An 18,372-nucleotide genomic window follows, 5' to 3' on the forward strand; every position below is an offset into this window, starting at 1 on the left:
AAGGTTGATGGGGGTGGGGGTAGGGGGGATCAGTAAATGGGTGATAGGCATTAAGGAGGTCACTTGTTGGGATGAGCACTGGGTGTTACATGTTAAGTGATGAATCACTGGGTTCTCCTGAAACCATTATTCCACTATATGTTAACTAACTTGAATTTAAATTAAAAAAAAAAAAAAAGAAAATATTCGGTAGATGTTAAAAACAATTGTGCAGTGGCATGTGGGTATGAAAATTGGAAAGGTGTTTTGCATGACTTCATGGTGATAGAGAGTGTATCCCACTACAGACGCCTAAGCCTGTTCCTGAAGCTGTGGAAAGAAGTCAGCATGGTGGGCCCCATCTTGGTAGCTAGGTAGTGGGAGCCAGGCTGAGGGCAGACACGCTCTGCTGGACGCCGGGGCTGGTGCTGGGAGTCCCATGAGAACAGTCCAACTGTAAGGGAAATCTGAGGCCAGGTCCCTGTTCCTCTGTTCCCACTGGCCAGGTGCTCAGGGTATAGACAGGGGCATGTAGGCCCTGGCAGGTGCCTGATGCTTGCACTGGGAAGCTTGCCGATGTCTCTTCCCTCCCTAGTCCCCTTTGCACCACTGGGCAACCCTCCAGAGGGCAGAATTCTTGGGTGTTTTTTGGTGGAAGTTTCTGTACTCTGGCTGAGTGCCTGGCTGGCTGCTGCCACACTTCCTGAGGGGAAGGGGAGGGGTGGCACCAGCCCTCAGTCCTGGAACTGAGTGAGTTCCGACCTCAGTCTGAAGCCTGCATCTTTCCTGGAAATGGCTGTTGGCTGAGGCAATTCTTTGTATTCCATCAGGTCAGTGGCAAAGAAGAGACTTTGTCCGGGGAACGGAGGATCATGCGAATCCCTTGGGAGGTGAGGGTCCTTGAAAATGATTTGATGGGCAACATGTTCAGTGTTGGTGAGGGCTCTGGTCCCAGGTGTGCTTCCCGGGTGCCAGGAGAGGATGGCTAGGTCGTGAGAGGCTCTGAGTGGGCATGCTCACTGGTTATCAGGGAAATGCAAATTCGAGCAATGGATTCTCTTCCCTCTTCAGAGTGGCAGAGCCTTTGAAAGTCTGACAGTGATGCGGGAGAAATGGTATTCTCTGACATTGTGAGTGGGAGAGGGTCTGGGGACATTGATTTGGGAGAACAAATGAGCACTCTAGAAAAATGTTAGTGCCTGTTGCCTAAAAAGCCTTTACACACATGCATAAGGAAGCATATACAGATTTGTTCACTGAGGCACGGTTTGTAATGGCAAAAGAAAACAAAAACAAAACTGGAAACAACCGATATACCCAGCAGTAAAAGAATGGATGAATAAGATGTGATTGTGGCAATTAAAATAAATAACCCGTACTATATGCATCAATATGGCTAGAGCTGAAAAACATAATACTGAATGAAAAAAAAGCATGTTGCAGGGTGATAAGTATATTGGTTATCTATTGCCATGTGACAAATTATCCCCAAACTTTGTGGCTTGAAACTACCACACACATTTATTATCTTCCTGGTTTGAGTGAGTCATGAATTTAAGTGGGAGGTCCCGTTCAGGGTTTGTTATGAAGTTAAAGCCAAGATGTCAGCTGGGGCTGCAGTCATCTGAAGACTTGGTTGGGACTGGGTGATCCATTTCTGGGGCGGCTTATTCACCTGGCTGTAAGTTCACACTGATTGCTCGTGAGGGGCCTGAGTTTTTCCCCTTGTAAGCCTCTCCATGGGACTCCTTGAGTCCCCTTACAACATAGCAGCTGACTTGCCCCCAGAGTAAGCGATCCACAAAAGCACAAGGCAGGAGCAGCAATGTCTTTTATAATTTCGTTTTGGGAGTCACACGCCATCCCTTCTGCCACATTCTATTCATTGGAAATAAGTCACTGAGTTTAGTGTACACTTAAAGGAAGAGAAATTAGGCTCCATTTTTCAAAGGAAGGATGTTAAAGAATTTGTGGGCGTATTTTAAAACTAGCTTATGTATGATTTGATACCCTTTATGTAGTTTAAAAGAACACATTACGTGCATAAGCCTGGCCAATCAGAGCTCCCTACCACCCTGGCTACGGTGATAGCTTCAGGGATAGATATGTGGCACGACTTAGGCTGATCAGAAATCTTCCCAGCCCTTGCCTACTAGAGATTCTGTCTTTGTTCGGGGGTTGCTAGGCTTTTCGGATGTAAGTCTTAGACTGCTTGAGTACATTTTGGCCACCAGAATTGAGAGAGCCTTTCTGAAGGACTAAAAGAAAATTACAGCCCAAATGAGATCATTTGAGCTCCCGGATCAAGACATGCCTGAAACCTGCGTCATTATCTCTAGATTTTTCAGTTACATTGAACAATAAATTCCTTTTTTAACTTATGCTGCTTGAGAATTGGGCTTCCATCTCTTGGTCGTATTAGGGTTCTGCCGGGACACAGAAACAGTAGTGTGTGTGTATATATATATCACACAGCGTCAGTCCCAGTCCAAGCACAGAAGAAAATCGATGTCCAATGTCCCAGCTCAACCGAGAGCCGAGCAGGGAGAGTGGATCATCCTTCCTCTGCCTTCTTGTTCTGCTCCGGTCCTCAGTGGCAGAGGATTGGAGGTGTCCCCTCCTATTGGGGAGGGCCATCTGTTTTACTTAGTCTACCAGTTCAAATGCGAATGGAGCCCCTGGGTGGCTCATTCGGTTGAACTTCTGACCTTGGCTGACGTCATGGTCTCACAGGTTCCTGAGTTCGAGCCCCGCATCTGGCTCACTGCTATTAGTGTAGAGAACACTTTGGATCCTCTGTTCTCCTCTATCTCTCTGTCCCTTCCTCTCTCTCTCTCTCTCTCTCTCTCTCTCTCTCCCTCTCTCTCTCTCAAAAATAAATAAATAAATAGTAGGGGAGACTGGATGGCTCAGTCAGTTAAGAGTCCAACTTCAGCTTAGATGATGATCTCACAGTTCATGAGTTCGAGCCCCACATTGGGCCCTGTGCTGACAGCTCAGAGCCTGGAGCCAGCTTCGGATTCTGTGTCTCCCTCTCTCCCTGTCCCTCCCCTGCTCTCTCTCTCTCTCTCTCTCTCTCAGACATGAATAAGCATTTTAAAAAAATTCAAATGCTACTAAGTCACTAAGTTTTAGGGTAATTTGTTAGGTGGCAACAGATAAGGTTTTGAATCATGATCGGTGTTTTTAAAATTCCCTGGCCTTTTTATAGATCCACATTGCTTATCTCTCTTTCCTAATGTGTTTGTTGCCATTCCTGTTCCTGGGAGTTTTACTTGGTGTTGTTCCTTAGGCTAGAGAAATTCGTTATGAAATTTGTTTTGGAAAGGTGCATGGGTGGTATCTTTTCTGAACTCCTGCCTGCCAGACCTTTTTTTTAGGTGTTTCACTTGTATATAAATGGACCACAATCTTCTCTACTAAAAATCTTGCATGTTTTCTCTAGCACGACTATGGTGTCTAAATCTTAGAAGTCTGCTGACAACCTTACTCGGATGTAACTTCGTTTTCCTGCCTGGGATATTGCAGGAATTTCTCTGTATATATGAGATTTTTTTTAATTTCACCAAAAATTAAAAATATATATATACATTTTGGAGGTTTTTCATTAATTTTTTTTTTTTACTGATTTTAATTAACTGTCAAGGAATCATTTTACTTCTTGTTCTGTGACCACTTCTGTTATTCCCTTGAATCTTTTTCTCTGTTCTGTTTTTCTAGGGATTTAATTAGATGCACATTTATCCCTTGAATCTCTTCTCCTTTCTGCTTATCTTTTTTTTCCTTCATTTTTTTTTCTTTCTGAGTTTTAGAACCCTCTAATCTGATCTTCAGATTTTTTGACTTGATTTTATGCAACGTCCAATCTTCTGTTAACTAACTGCCTCTAGGTCCCTTTGAAATTCAGTAGATATATTTTCCATCTCCAGAATAATTTTATAGCCTAGAGTTATTTTCTTATTAAGAATTGTTTGAGAGGGGCACCTGGGTGGCTCAGTCTGTTAAGTGTCTGACTCTTGATTTCGGCTCAGGTCATGATCTCAGGGTTGTAGGGTGGGGCCCTGAGCTCCCAGCTGACAGTGTGGAACCTGCTTGGGATTCTCTCTTTCTGCCCCTCCCCCGCTCTTGCTCTCTCTCAGAATAAATAAATACATAAACATTTTAAAAAGAGAGAGAATTGTTTGAGAGCTTCAGCAGCTTCTAATCTTTAAGACTACAAATTAGCAAATTTTCTCCTTTACATTTTGTCCTCTGGGCCATCAGGGTGACTTATCCTGGGACATTTGCCCTAATCCCTCATATCAGCATCCTTTTGACCTGCTAGATCTCTGTATATATGTGCAGTCATGATTCCCTGTTTCCTCATTCTTAGAGAAGGAGGCCTATGTTTGTTCAACACTGGGCGTTAAGATGGGTTACATTCTGTTTGAATGTTTTTGGCCTGGATAAAGAGAGGAGGGAAAAGTTTATATTTACTGTACCTTTACTTTGCCCTGTTAAAGAGTCAGCAACCTGCGGAGATAGGGAGGGAGCTTCAGCCCAGAACAGATGCACTGGGGATTTCACCTTTGTGCCCAGTAGCCTCTTTTATCTTCAGATTTAACTGGAGCCATGACACCTTCTTAAGCAAGCCCAGCTGGCCTTACTGAGGGCCATGTATGGGGTCACCCTGTTTAATCTAGCATATCTCTTGGGACATTGTTGGATATGTCTCCCTGCCCCCACCTTGACCATCATCCTCACTGACTGCACCCACTGCTGTCCCCAGCTGGTGTACTTAGAGGTAGCATGGATCATGGGGGATCTTTTGGCCTCTTCCACCTGCTCCTGGAATGGGTTTTTTATTGTCTGGAATGAATCAGTGGCTTGGCAGTCCCTACCCTCAGTCTGGTTGAAGCTCAGTATATCTTAAGGAAAGAGATTCCTGAATGTTTCTGGCCTGCCATATTTTTTTACCTGTGGGGTAGAGTTTTTCCTCATGATAAACCTCATTCTCACTTTGCCGCACTCTCCTTCACTTGGCTGAACAAGCCATGCCTCAGGCCTCAGCTTACACCCTGCTTCCTCCAGGAAATGTTCCGGGAAGTTCCCCCAAGTAGATACCCTGTGCTGTGCTCTTAGAAACTCTTGTATTCTGCCTGTCACAGGACTCACCACCTGGGGTTCTAACTCTGTTTACTGATCTGTCTTCCCCTGTAGCATGTAGCCTACAGAGTATGGCAGTGCCTGCTCATTCATTCATTCATCCATTCGAAAAACATTTACGAGGAGCCAAGTATATATGAGCCACAGTGCTAGGCACTGTTTTTGTCCCATGTCCAGTGTGTGTCACAGATTGTTGAGTAAATATTCAATGTAAGACAATATGGCCAGCTTCAGGGAAACAAAGATGGCAGCCGATGATCAACAAGAATGTTGAACACTGGTGGGTGGGGCTTCATTGCAGTTTAGGGAGCAAAGTAAGTCCTAGCGTGGAGAGAGCTGAGCTCCCCTAGCCTCAGCTGGTGCCCTGAGGTCTGGAAGCCTGTGGTGGGAACTGCCTAACAGTAGCAGTGGCAAGGAGTGAGCCAGGGCTGAAAACTGGACAGACCCTAAATGTTGTAGAAGAGACATCAGGTGGCCAAAGGAAAGCAGTATATTTGTGGCTGAGTCCTCCAGGCTGGGGTTCTGCACCCATGAGCCACTGTCCTGGAGTGTGGGAAGTAATTAAACGTATGGACTTTGCAGTCAAAGAAAGTTATTTAAGTTCTCAGAGCCTCAGTTTCCTTTTCTGTAAAATGGGAATAAAAGTAGCTTCATGGGCCACTGTAAGGATTCAATAAAGTGTGCAATGAGTGTAGCACAACAGCCTAGTGTCTGGCTTACAGCAAAAGTTTTTACCAATGTAAAGTTTTACGATGTAAAGTTACTATCTAGACTTGCTTTTATTATCTGTAGTACATTTGGGGAAGATAAGAGGAGAAAAACTTTTGCCCCAGTCTGGAGGTGTATCTTCAAGTCTCTCTTGGGTTCTCTTGGAGCCTTGGGTATGCACCAGCCTGTAGCAAGTGAAAGGTCCCTTCCTGGGCCTGCGCCTTCCCAGACTTCTCTGTGGCTGAGTTGTAGCACAGAATTACAGGGTTTTCCCTCACGTGCTGCATCTGGAGATAAGGTCCAAGATAAGGTCTCATGACCTTGCCCTGAGAAGGTAAAAATCTCAGCACTCACTAGCTCCACCTAAACACAGTAATATCCAAGATAAAAGGTGTTATCCAGAAATCAAGGGAAAAGCTAAATGAAAGGGCTATCCTGGGACCAAGTAGAGAGGAGTATAGGCCAAAGGGGGTTTGAAAGAGCCTCTGATGAAGTCCTCTGTCCCCAGATTTACAAGTGTAAGTTGTGGCTCTGGTCCAGTGCATTGAGGCAACTCTCTTTTTAAGCCTGCCCATCGTTTAGGACTTGGTGACTGATTGGATTGCGGGTGGGGCAAAATGACTTCTAGCTGTTACTGCCTGACTAACTGGGTAGATGGAAGGGCCACCCACTGACATTTTGGGAAGATGAACATATTTTGTGGGGGAGAAGAGACCAAGTTCAGTTTTGAACATAGAGACTTTTGAGGTGTTTGATGGGTGTTGATGTAAAAATGCCTAGAAGGGAACTGAAAATGTGGATCTGGAACTCCCAGAGAGTTATATAAAAATATGGATTAGGGGTACCTGGGTGGCTCAGTCGGTTAAGCATCCAACTCTTGATCTCGGCTCAGGTCATGATCTCACGGTTTATGAGATCAAGCCCACATCAGGCTCCGCACTGACAGCACAGAGCCTGCTTGGGATTCTCACTCTGCCCCTCCCCAGCTTGAGTGTGCGCGCTCTCTCTCTCTCTCAAAATAAGTAAATAAATATCTTTTTTTAACTGCAAATAAGAAGATAATGGCTGCTGCAAAGGGGCAAGAATAAGATAGTCTAGAAGTATGCAGTAAAATGAGAAGAGAAGCAAAGAGAAACCCATGGAGAACTGCCACTAGGAGAGGGAATATGGCAGAAGGAAAGCCATCAAAGATGAGGAAGAGGGAAAGATCAGAGAAGTAAGAAAAAACACGGGAACTAGATGGGATACCACCAGGCATTTGAAGAAGAATTTTGATTCACTGGAAAAGAAATGCAATTGAATTCTCAAGACATGGAAACACACTTAGCCTCTCTCATAAAGAAATGCATGATTGGGGCACCTGGGTGGCTCAGTCCGTTGGGCATCCGACTTCAGCTCAGGTCATGATCTCGCAGTGCGTGGGTTCATGCCCCACATGGGGCTCTGTGCTGACAGCTCAGAGCCTGGAGCCTGCTTTGAATTCTGTGTCTCCCTCTTTCTCTGCCCTTCCCTGCTCATGCTCTCTCTATGTCTCTCAAAAATAAATAAACATTGAAAAAAAAATCTTGAAAGAAATGCACGATTAAACAGTGAAGAGACACCATTTTGAACAAATCTATCAGATCAGCAAGAATGGGAAAGTGTCACACTGTGTTGAAAGAGGATGTGGGAAAATAGGCATGCTAAAAGAGTAAAGGCATACACCCTTTGGCCCAGTGATTCCACTTCTAGGAATCCTTGGATGGATATGCTTATACACGCATGCAGAGAGGTACATACAAGGATATTGAGTGCAGCATTATTGGTTGTAGCAAAGGTTGGAGACAAGCGTCCATCACTGGGGGAGTGCCAAATAAATAACGCCACATTATTTCAGTGGAGGGTATGGGGTTGTTAAAACAAATAAGGGAGGGGGCACCTGGGTGGCGCAGTCGGTTAAGCGTCCGACTTCAGCCAGGTCACGATCTCGCGGTCCGTGAGTTCGAGCCCCGCGTCGGGCTCTGGGCTGATGGCTCAGAGCCTGGAGCCTGTTTCCGATTCTGTGTCTCCCTCTCTCTCTGCCCCTCGCCCGTTCATGCTCTGTCTCTCTCTGTCCCAAAAATAAATAAACGTTGAAAAAAAAAATTTTAAAACAAATAAGGGAGGTCAATAGGTAATGATGTGGAACAATAGCCCAGATATTTGAAGTGAAAAAAGGCAGCAGAATACAACTGGAAGTGCTGTGATTTATGTGAAAATTGATAAGAGTGTGGCTTCGGAGCCAGGCTGCCTTGGTTTAAATCCCAAGATCCACCACTCTCTGGCTTTGTGACTGGAGGAAAGTCCCCTTCACAGGGGGATCAGTGATGTGGATGAGATTTACTTTTCCCTTTCGTACTTTTTGAGTTTTTTTAAAACCTCAAGCATGTGTTACCAATATTTTTTTATTAAAAAATTTAACCGAGGAAGACATATGGGTAGCAAATAAGCACATGGAAAGATGCTCAAATTCATTAGTCGTTAGGGAAATGCACATTAAAAGCACAGTATCACTTTATACCTATTAGTATGGCAGCAGTTACAAAGATGGACAATTCTAAGTGCTGTGAAGATGTGGAACAACAGGAATTCTCACACTGCCGGTGGGGATGTAAAATGGTACAGCCACTCTGGAAAACAGACTGGCAGTTTCTTATAAAGTTAAGTATATCCCTACATAGTGCCCCAGCACTTCTGAAATGAAAAACTTATTTTTTTTTGAGTTTATTTATTTTGAGAGAGAGCGTCCCAGCGTGAGCACGGGGGAGGGGCTGGAAAGAGTGAGAGAGAGAGAATCCCAAGCAGGCCCCAAGCTGCAAGTCAGTGCAGAGCCTGACTTGGGGCTCAGTCTCAAGACTGTGAGATCATGACCTGAGCCGAAACAAAGAATCAAACACTTAGCCAATAGAACCACCCAGGCGCCAATGAAAAACTTATGTTGGCAGAAAAACATGTATTTGAATGTTCTTAAAAGCTTTTTTTTAAAAAAAAAAATTAAGTTTATTTACTTATTTTGAGAGAGAGAGCAAGTGGGGTAGGGCCAGAGAGAGAGGGGAGAGAATGAATTCCAAGCAGGCTCTGCACTGTCAGTGCAAAGCCTGATACAGGGCTTGAACCCACAAACCGTGAGATCATGACCTGAACTGAAGTCAGATGCTCAACCAACTGAGCCACCCAGGTGCCCCTTTGGTTTTTGTTTTGTTTTTTTGTTTTTTTTTTTTTAAGAATGGTCTAGTCTATACTATTCAGTGACAAAGGGAAATTTAACGGGATAAGGCTGAGAAGGGTCCATTTGATTGGGTCCTTCTGTGGCCAACTTTGCTGGAGCATCATGATGTGGGAGGGATGGAGTTGGATCCCAGACTGTAAGGAGTTTGAGAGTCAATGAGGAATTGAAGAAGTGAGGCAGCTATCTGAGGTTATCTTCCAAAAAATATATCTGTACCTGGATACTGAATAAATACAACCCAACCTGTCTGGTTACAAAAGAAGTACAGATTAAAGCAACACTGCTGTGGCCCATCTGATTGGTACAGCCTGATAGCCTGGGGGAAGTGTAGGGAAGTGGTGTCTAATCTTTGTAGAAGGCAATTTGAAATCAAGAGACCCACCCCCACCCCCCAAAGTGTCAACTTTTTGACCTAGCCACTTCATGAGGAATTTATCCTAAGAAAATAACTAGACTACTGGGCAAAGGTGGAGTTATAAGGTTGTTAAATCCAGGTGTCACTTATAATGTAAACCAGTGGAAACAGCCCATGTATCAAGCAATAAAAGATTAACTAAGTAAAATAATGGTGTATTCATCCCAGAATTTGCTTGCAGTCTTCAACATTTTGTGATCTACACAATAATCTGGGATAGGAAAGGACTAGGTGATGGAGAAATGGGACATCTTTTTTTTTTTTTTCCTTGTGATGAGAATTTTTTTTTTCTTAATTTTATTTTTTATTTTTTAAAATTTACATCCAAATTAGTTAGCATATAGTGCAACAATGATTTCAGGAGTAGATTCCTTAATGCCCCTTACCCATTTAGCCCATCCCCCCTCCCACAACCCCTCCCGTAACCCTCAGTTTGTTCTCCATATTTATGAGTCTCTTCTGTTTTGTCCCCCTCCCTGTTTTTATATTATTTTTGCTTCCCATTTAGCCCATCCCCCCTCCCACACCCCATCCAGTAACTCTGTTTGTTCTCCATATTTATGAGTCTCTTCTGTTTTGTCCCCCTCCCTGTTTTTATAGTATTTTTGTTTCCCTTCCCTTATGTTCATCTGTTTTGTCTCTTAAAGTCCTCATATGAGTGAAGCCATATGATTTTTGTCTTTCTCTGACTAATTTCACCTAGCATAATACCCTCCAGTTCCATCCACGTAGTTGCAAATGGCAAGATTTCATTCTTTTGGATTGTCGAGTAATACTCCATTGCATATATATACCACATTTTCTTTATCCATTCATCCATTGATGGAAATTTGGGCTCTTTCCATACTTTGGCTATTGTTGATAGTGCTGCTACAAACATGGGGGTGCATGTGCCCCTTTGAAACGGCATCCTTGTATCCCTTGGATGAATATTTAGTAGTGCAGTTGCTGGGTTGTAGGGTAGTTCTATTTTTAGTTTTTTGAGGAACCTCCATACTGTTTTCCAGAGTGGCTGCACCCGCTTGCATTGCCACCAACATTGCAAAAGAGATCCTCTTTCTCTGCATCCTCGCCAACATCTGTTGTTGCCTGAGTTGTTAATGTGAGCCATTCTGACAGGTGTAAGGTGGTATCTCATTGTAGTTTTGATTTGTATTTCCCTGATGATGAGTGCTGTTGAGCATTTTCTCATGTGTTGGTTGGCCATCTGGATGTCTTCCTTGGAGAAGTGTCTATTCATGTCTTTTGCCCAAAATGTGACGTCTTCATTCTTGCTAAACACTCTTTTCTACCTTTAGAACTTTGAATCAATTACCTATCAAAAAGTTAAAAGAAAATTTTGAATAAAATAGAAATTATGATCTGGAGTTATAATTACTAACATGGAAGGCCATTTATAATACAGTGTTTAGTGGGAAAAATACACTGAAGGGTAGGGTGAACATATTTTTGTAAAAAAAAAAAGATTTATATGGATAAAGCATTGTAGTGGAAGAACATAACGTTAGCTGTAGTTGTGTCTAGATGGTGGCTTTGGTGACCGTGATTTTTTCTCTTTTTAGATTTGTACTTTCTGATTTTTAAAAGAATGATAGGCCTTGTCTAACTAAAAGTATACTGGTTTTGGACACTGGTGGAAAAAACTGGAGAAAGAGAATATAGTTTGTTGTTTAGTTCATAGTATTGTACCAACATCAATTTCTCAGTTTTGACAACTGGGCCATGGTTCTGTAAGATGCTAACATTAGGGGAAGCTGGATGACGGGTATACGGGAACTCTCTGCACTATCTTTGTGACTCATTTATAAATCTAAAATGATTTCAAAAAAAAATCTTGGTGGTAAAGGGAGGAGGAAGATAGGGTATGAATAGAGAGGGATTTTAGGACAGGAGCATTTTCACAGGCAGAGAAGGGGTCAGGAGAATCGCTAAGAAGCAAGAAGAGGGGCTGTGATAGAGCAAAGTGGCTGAGGCAGGCAGGTGGGATGGGCCAAGGTGGACAAGTGCCTCTTTCTCCAAGACTGGAGAGAAAATAGCAAAGACAAAGGGGGATGTAGCTAAAGTTTATTCGCAGAAGAGTTTAGGCCAACCCACCTACCTGGGTTTTCCCTGGGAGGTAGGGGCCAGCTCACCTGCGGAAGGTGAGAGGGGTGGGGAAGGTGTGGAGCCTTCGAGGACAGAGAAGTCCTGGAAGCCAAAATGAGTCATTCAACCCAAATGACCATGATACAGCAGTATTTCCCAATTATCCCAGGAGATAAGAGTCACTTGGAATGTGTTAAAATCACAGAGTCCCTAGGCCTTCCATTGATACCTACTTAATCAGAAATTCCAGAGGGGAGACTTGATAACCTTTATATTTAACAAATGCCCCAGGAGGTTCTTCTCCAGAGGAAAGTAGGAGGGACACCAAAGTAAAAAGAATTGCTCAAAGTGTGCTTGGAGGACCAGCAGCAGTGGCCTCACCTGGGAGCTGGTTAGAACTGCACACTTCACTCCAGACCTAAGAAACCTTCGACTGCGTTTTCAATTTGATCCCTAACTGAATCACATACACACCAAAGTTTTAGAAGTGTTATGTTAAGTAATCCCCATTGGCATGCATATGTACAACTGACACAATTACATGACTCTCCCCAGTGATGAGATCACAGGGATGGAAGAAGGAACTCCCACTTGGACTGAACAGGGTGGAGAAGGTGGAAAGAGTAAGATGGTGGTGGTAGAAAGGTTTGAGCATGGGGTCTCGGATGGAAAGAAGGTAAAGGGGAGGGCTGATGAGCTGGGAGTCTAGGGAAGGCTGAGAAAGTCTGGAGATTTGGATTGGGTCAAGAAGCTGGGGTAGAGGGAGCACAGGGCAGAAAGGGTGGAGGGATGGGAAGGAAGTTCATATCCAAGGTGTTGCCTAGGTAGTGGGTGGCTACAGAGCAATTGGAATGGAGGCACTCATGGAGTTGGGCGGTCTCCTGATTGAGTAGGTTATTCATGGTTTAAGTTCCAGTTGTTCAAGGTGAGGCTCTATGCTTGTTTGTTCAGCCACCATTCTTTGGGGATCCTGGTGATTTGGCTGGAATTCACTCTTATAGGGATGAGTATGTGACCTAGACATGGCCCGCTAGAGTGCTTCATTCTCTGGTCACAGTGATTGGCTCAGAACTGAGCATGTGACCCAAGCAGGACCAATCAGAATCTCTTAGTGATTTTGATCTGTGTTAAGCTGGGCAAGAAGAAATTCATTTCCTTAGACATGAATGAGTCAAAGCAATAACGGCTTGTGGGGGGTGGTGGTGGATGTCAGAGGCCATCTTCTTGCTCAGTGGAGAAGATGATTTTGAGAATAAAGGCAAGGACACCACGGAAATGGGTAACAGGGATGGATGAAGCCTGATGACTGACAGAACACCTGGGTGCTTCCATGCCTAAGGCTAGATGCATCTGCATGTCTCATTTAAGTGAGTGAAAATATTCAGCTCCTTTGTTGAAGGCCACGTGAGCCAGAGTATCTGTCTCAACTGAAAAAACGTGACTACAAGAAGAAAATAAGGCAGCATGGGCTGACATCTTCAGAGGAAGTCAACAGAACCCTTGGGTGATGATGGATGTCATGTGACAAGGATGAATGAGGGCGGTATGTCTGATGCCAGGAGCCTCGGAGGAGGGCAATAAGGAATGGCATGGAAGTAGAGGAGAGGGTCCAGGAGAATGTCAAGAGCACCTGGAGAAATGCCTGCTGGCAAGGGAGCAGCCTCCACCAAAAGCCTGATAAGCAAAGCCTGGTCACTAACTGGGCCTGGCCCTCATCTGGGTTGAACCTTGATCTTGACCACAGATTGACTTCTGACCCTGACTATGGGCTGGGCCGTCCCGTGGCCATGAGTTGACCCTTGGCTCAGGGCACATGCCAAGCCTTGATCCTGTTCTTTTTCTCTTTTTTCAGACTCAGTGTCAAGTGTCTGGAGCAAGCTGGCTGGTTCAGGGCAACCACAATGTCCCTTATTCCATGAATTGCACTCATCACTCGGGAAGGTCTAGGACATTATTTCAAGATCCCAATCCTTGGCCCAGAACTCCAACTGCAGTTTTCCATCGGGAGAACCAGCCAGTGACCTCCCAAATCTTCCCCTCTCTCTGGACATCTCTGCCCCAGGGGGAAATGATGAGGACACCCTCTTGGCTTCTGGAGTGTTCTGTAAGCCTGTCCATTTCCATAAACTGTCAGCCAAGGATGTGAAGGGCAGGTTGGCATTGGTTCTGTCCCTGTCCTCAGATCTGCATTAAAATGTGCTTCCCCAGTGATCCAATTTGCTGATTTCTCAGGTGCCCAGCTGTAAGCCAAAAAGTTTAAGTCAGCAATAGCAGATCCCAGCGTTCCACAACTGCCTTGAGAACCTTCAGGAGTTACAAAGCCAGAGCTGGTTTTTGTTGTTGTTGTTGTTGTTTGTTTTTTGTTTTTGTTTTTGTTTTAATTAGAGATACAATAGCTTCTTTTATCAGTAAGGCCCAGAGGACATTTTCCTGTGGTCCTCACAGTTCTTTGTAGCCAGAAACTGCCCCTAGGGCAACAAAGAGTTGTAGTAAGCAGTGTTTGATCAACCTTAGCCCATTAGCTACCTGGCAGCCTGGATAATGTCTGATCATGAAATAACCTAGTGTTGTAAAAACAACAATGAAACCCAACGCTAGCAAACTCTACCAAGGGTCTTTTGTGAGCCATGCCCTCAGCTAAGCACTTAGTATCTGCTTTATCTCATTTTATCCTCAAAATAATGTTAGACAGTGGAAACTGTTATTAGCCCCTCTTGACAAATAAGGAAACTGATTCATGGATTGGTTAAGTAACTTGCCCAAAGTCACACAGCTGGTATGTGTTGGGACCTGGATTTGAAACAGGTCCCAGGACCAGGTAGTCTGACTTCAGAGTTTATTGGATAGGTGGGTGGCAGGATGGATGGGTGGATAAATGGATAATGGATGGACGGGTGACTGGAGGTATTCAAGGAAGCAGAAATTTGTTCTGAGGTTGGTGGGGACCTGGGGATTGACTGGTTGTGGGAGGTTGGCAAGGAACCATGGATAGCTAGTCTATTGTCTCCCCAAAGATCGCTTTGCTTTTCTTCTCTTTCTCATGTTCTTATTTAAATCCTGTCATGTCGCTGGGTTGAATCACCCTCTGAGCTTGACAGAGTTCCTTCATGAAAACATAACCCAGAAGATCTATCAAGGAAGCCTGTCACTGCGGAATAATAGCTGGTCTTTATTTTCTCATATGTGCTTTTCTGAGATTTTCTAATTTATGACATGTAGCAGGTTTCTGTTTGTGCTGAACCAGCATACTTTCTTCCTTCCTGTGAGAGCAGTACCCTAGTGGGCAATCTCTTCTTACCCCACTGTCTTTCAGTGTATTTTTGGGGGGAAAGGAGGCTGCTCCCCCAATGCAGAAACAGCCAAGTGATCCAGGTCTGGCCAGTCACAGTGTTTCATCTGTTTGGCCACAGTGATCAGTTCAAGAAAAGACCGGTGACTCAGTTATATCCAGTGCAAATCCATAAACCCATGGGATAACGTTTTTTTTTAAATAGTTGCAAGAGATAAACTCTCTTTCTTTTGGGGGTGCCGAGAGATGGGGTACATGTCTGGGGCTTCCAGCATCCATTGTCCCCCTGTAAGGGAGTGTGTCTGAGAGGCAGAAAGTAAGAGTCCTGATCTTACCATTTCAGCCTCTGGATCCAGCCATACCTGAAGATGGAGATGCATTTCTGGTTGTCAGAGCTGAAATTTATTTCTTTTTTCTCAGTCCAACTTGAGTTAGGTTTTTGACACTTGCAGACAAGGTTCCTAACACAGTATGTATCACTCTTGTATAAATACAAATGAAAATTTGTAACATAACATTAATAATGTTATGAAACAGAAATAATGTTATGTTAATAACATTAATGATGTTATGAAAAGAGAACAAAAGACAACCACCAGATTCCTGAGTGCATGCAGTCAACAAACAGCTGTCAAACAATAGTTTGTCAAACAAACACCCGCAGGTCTGGCTACAGAGATGAGAACAGCAGCTGGGAAGTTTCCTCCAGAAGTGTTCCTGGAGGAGGGTGAGGGAATATTTGAACAATCAGTTCTGTTTCACCTTCTCCTCCTGATCTTTCCAGTTTCCAACTGGGCACAATGAGACTCCTTCAGTATGTAGCCTGCAATTAAAGCACATGTCTCAGGAATCTTGCCGATCCAGGCCCCTTCTCCACCCTGGGCTGGTCCTGCCTTGGGAGAGAAGAAGCTGAGATGGTTCTGTAGCTGGCTGGGAAGTGGCAGTAGCTGCGTGGGGAGACTGAGCCTGGAGGTGACCTTCCCAGGAGAGTCATCCTGAAAGATGCCTGGCCGGTCATCTCCTGGGGCTGCCTCAGTGGAGGAGGGAAGGGACAGAGCCAGGGCGATATTTGACTCTTGAGGGCATTTCCTAGAACACCATGTTGCTTTTAGGATGCTGTTAACATCCACATCATACCTATCTTACTACCCACTCATCATTTTCTTCCTTTACCGAGATTTTTTTTTTCCAGAGAGACACAGCATGAGTGGGGGGACAGGGAGAGCAGAGAGAGAGGGAGACAGAGAATCCCAAGTAGGCTGAGCCTGATGCGGGGCTTGAACTCACGAAACTGCGAGATCGTGACCTGAGACATCTTCTCTGAGATTTTAAAAAAATTGAGCAAAATCATGCGTTCTAGAGGAGCACATAAAACACCATGTTTGGTTAAATAAAAAACAAACAGGAAAGCAGCCAGCCATGTGTGCACCACCGTTTAAGATGAGAAATCGATCATTTCCAGCCAGCTCTTCGTCGCCCTGTGTCCCTCTGACCACCTCCACTCCCACCAGAAGTTTCTGCCATCCGATCATCATTGCATCTTGCTTTTCTTCATGGTTGCATTTACCGTTTTTGTTTCTTTTTTTAATTTTTAAAAATGTTTTTAATGTTTATTTTTGAGACAGAGAAAGAGAGCACAAGAGGAGGAGGGGCAGAGAGAGAGACACACACACACACAGAACCTGAAGCAAGTTCCAGGCTCCAAGTTGTCAGCACAGAACCTGATGCAGGGCTTAAAACCATGAACCACAAGATCATAACCTGAGCTGAAGTCTGATGCTTAACTGACTGAGCCACCCACTCAGGCACCACAAAGTTTATTTATTTTGAGAAAGAGAGGGAGAGAGAGAGGGAGAGGGAGAGGGAGAAAGGGAGAGGGAGAGAGAGAGAGAGAGAGAGAGAGAGAGAATGAGAACGCAAGCAGGGGAGGGGCAGAGAGAGAGAATCCTAGGCAGGCTCTGTGCTGTCAGCACGGAGCCAGATGTGGGGTTCCATCTCACGAACAGTGAGATCATGACCTGCGCTGAAATCGAGTCAGATTCTTAACTGACTGAGCCACCCAGGTGCCCTGCCATTTTTCTTTAAGTAGATTTATTTTTCGACCCTTTTTTATTGGGTCAAAATCCATATAATGTAAGGTTAACCCATTTAAGGTGTACAGTTCACTGGCATTTGGTGCATTCGCCTCTATCTAGTTCCCAAACATTTTCACTGTCCTGAAAAGAAAGGCCGTATCCATTACAGCCACTTCCTATTCTCCCCTTCCCCTAACCCTGGCAAGTGTGAATCTACTTTGTCTCTATACATGTGCTTGTTGGGAGTATTTCATATAAAGGGAATCGTACGATATGTGGTCTTTATTATTTTTTTCCCGAGAGAGAGAGAGAGAGAGAGAGAGAGAACATGTACAATTGGGGGAGGGACAGAGAGAGGGAGAGAGAATCCCAAGCAAGTTCCCCACTGACCGTGCAGAGCCTGATGTGAGGCTCCAACTCACAAACTTCAAGATCATGACCTGAGCCGAAGTTGGGTGCCTAATTGACTGAGCCACCCAGGCGCCCACACGATATGTGGTCTTATGTCCTTGGCTTTTTTCACTTAATGTAATAGTTCCGAGGTTCGTCCATATTGTCTTTGTGTGACAGTACTTCACTCCTTTATAAGGCTGATATTTTACTAATGAAAAATAATGATATTAAATGAGATCATAATTGTAAATAATATAGACACACATATAGAAAAGCTGGAAATATATATTCTATAAATCTAGATAAATAATAGAGTAATAATAACTAATAAAATAATTATCTTTTTTTTTTTCAACGTTTATTTATTTTTGGGACAGAGAGAGACAGAGCATGAACGGGGGAGGGGCAGAGAGAGAGGGAGACACAGAATCGGAAACAGGCTCCAGGCTCTGAGCCATCAGCCCAGAGCCCGACGCGGGGCTCGAACTCACGGAGCGTGAGATCGTGACCTGGCTGAAGTCGGACGCTTAACCGACTGTGCCACCCAGGCGCCCCTAAAATAATTATCTTAAGAGGAAACTCTTTTATTACCCCTTCTCCTCTGCCTGTAACACTCTTCTCCCAAATATATCTGCATGAAGGACTCCCTCAAGCAGCTCGGAGGACACATTTGCAAGGTCTCCCCTGACTAAATAGCATTATGACTGATGCCTCTGCAAACTCCTAGTCCCCCTTACCCTGCCCCACATTCTCTGTCTCCCGTAGCACTTCTTACCTTCTGCCATGCTCTGTCATCCATTTCTTTTATTGCTCATTTTTTTTTTTTTGCCTACCTCTCCTCCTAGGAGGGTATAGTTTCCACGAGGGCAGGGGGTTTGTTTGCTTGACTCACAGATGCATCCCCAGCCCTCCACCCAACAGTACTTGTCCACTGATGGACAAAATATCCACATCCTGATCTCTGGAGCCTGTGAAAGTTACCTACTAGGGCGCAAATGGAAGCTTTGCAGATGGGGGAGATCATCCCAGGATACCT

General features: G+C 44.4%; 1 long non-coding RNA gene across 2 annotated transcripts in view; it reads left to right on the forward strand.

The window, feature by feature from the left end:
- Positions 1-729: 729 nt before the first annotated feature.
- The window catches only part of LOC147573065 (uncharacterized), a 48,141-nt gene continuing 30,498 nt past the window's right edge, over positions 730-18,372 (forward strand). For both annotated transcript variants that reach the window (XR_015245663.1, XR_015245664.1), the window contains exons 1-2: positions 730-809; positions 13,432-13,683. This is a non-coding gene — a long non-coding RNA (uncharacterized LOC147573065). The remainder of the gene's footprint in view (positions 810-13,431; positions 13,684-18,372) is intronic.

This window comes from Puma concolor, chromosome E3 (assembly GCF_028749965.1).
Source record: "Puma concolor isolate L17-30 chromosome E3, mPumCon1.1.hap2, whole genome shotgun sequence".
In the NCBI taxonomy this organism is placed as follows: Eukaryota; Metazoa; Chordata; class Mammalia; order Carnivora; family Felidae; genus Puma; species Puma concolor.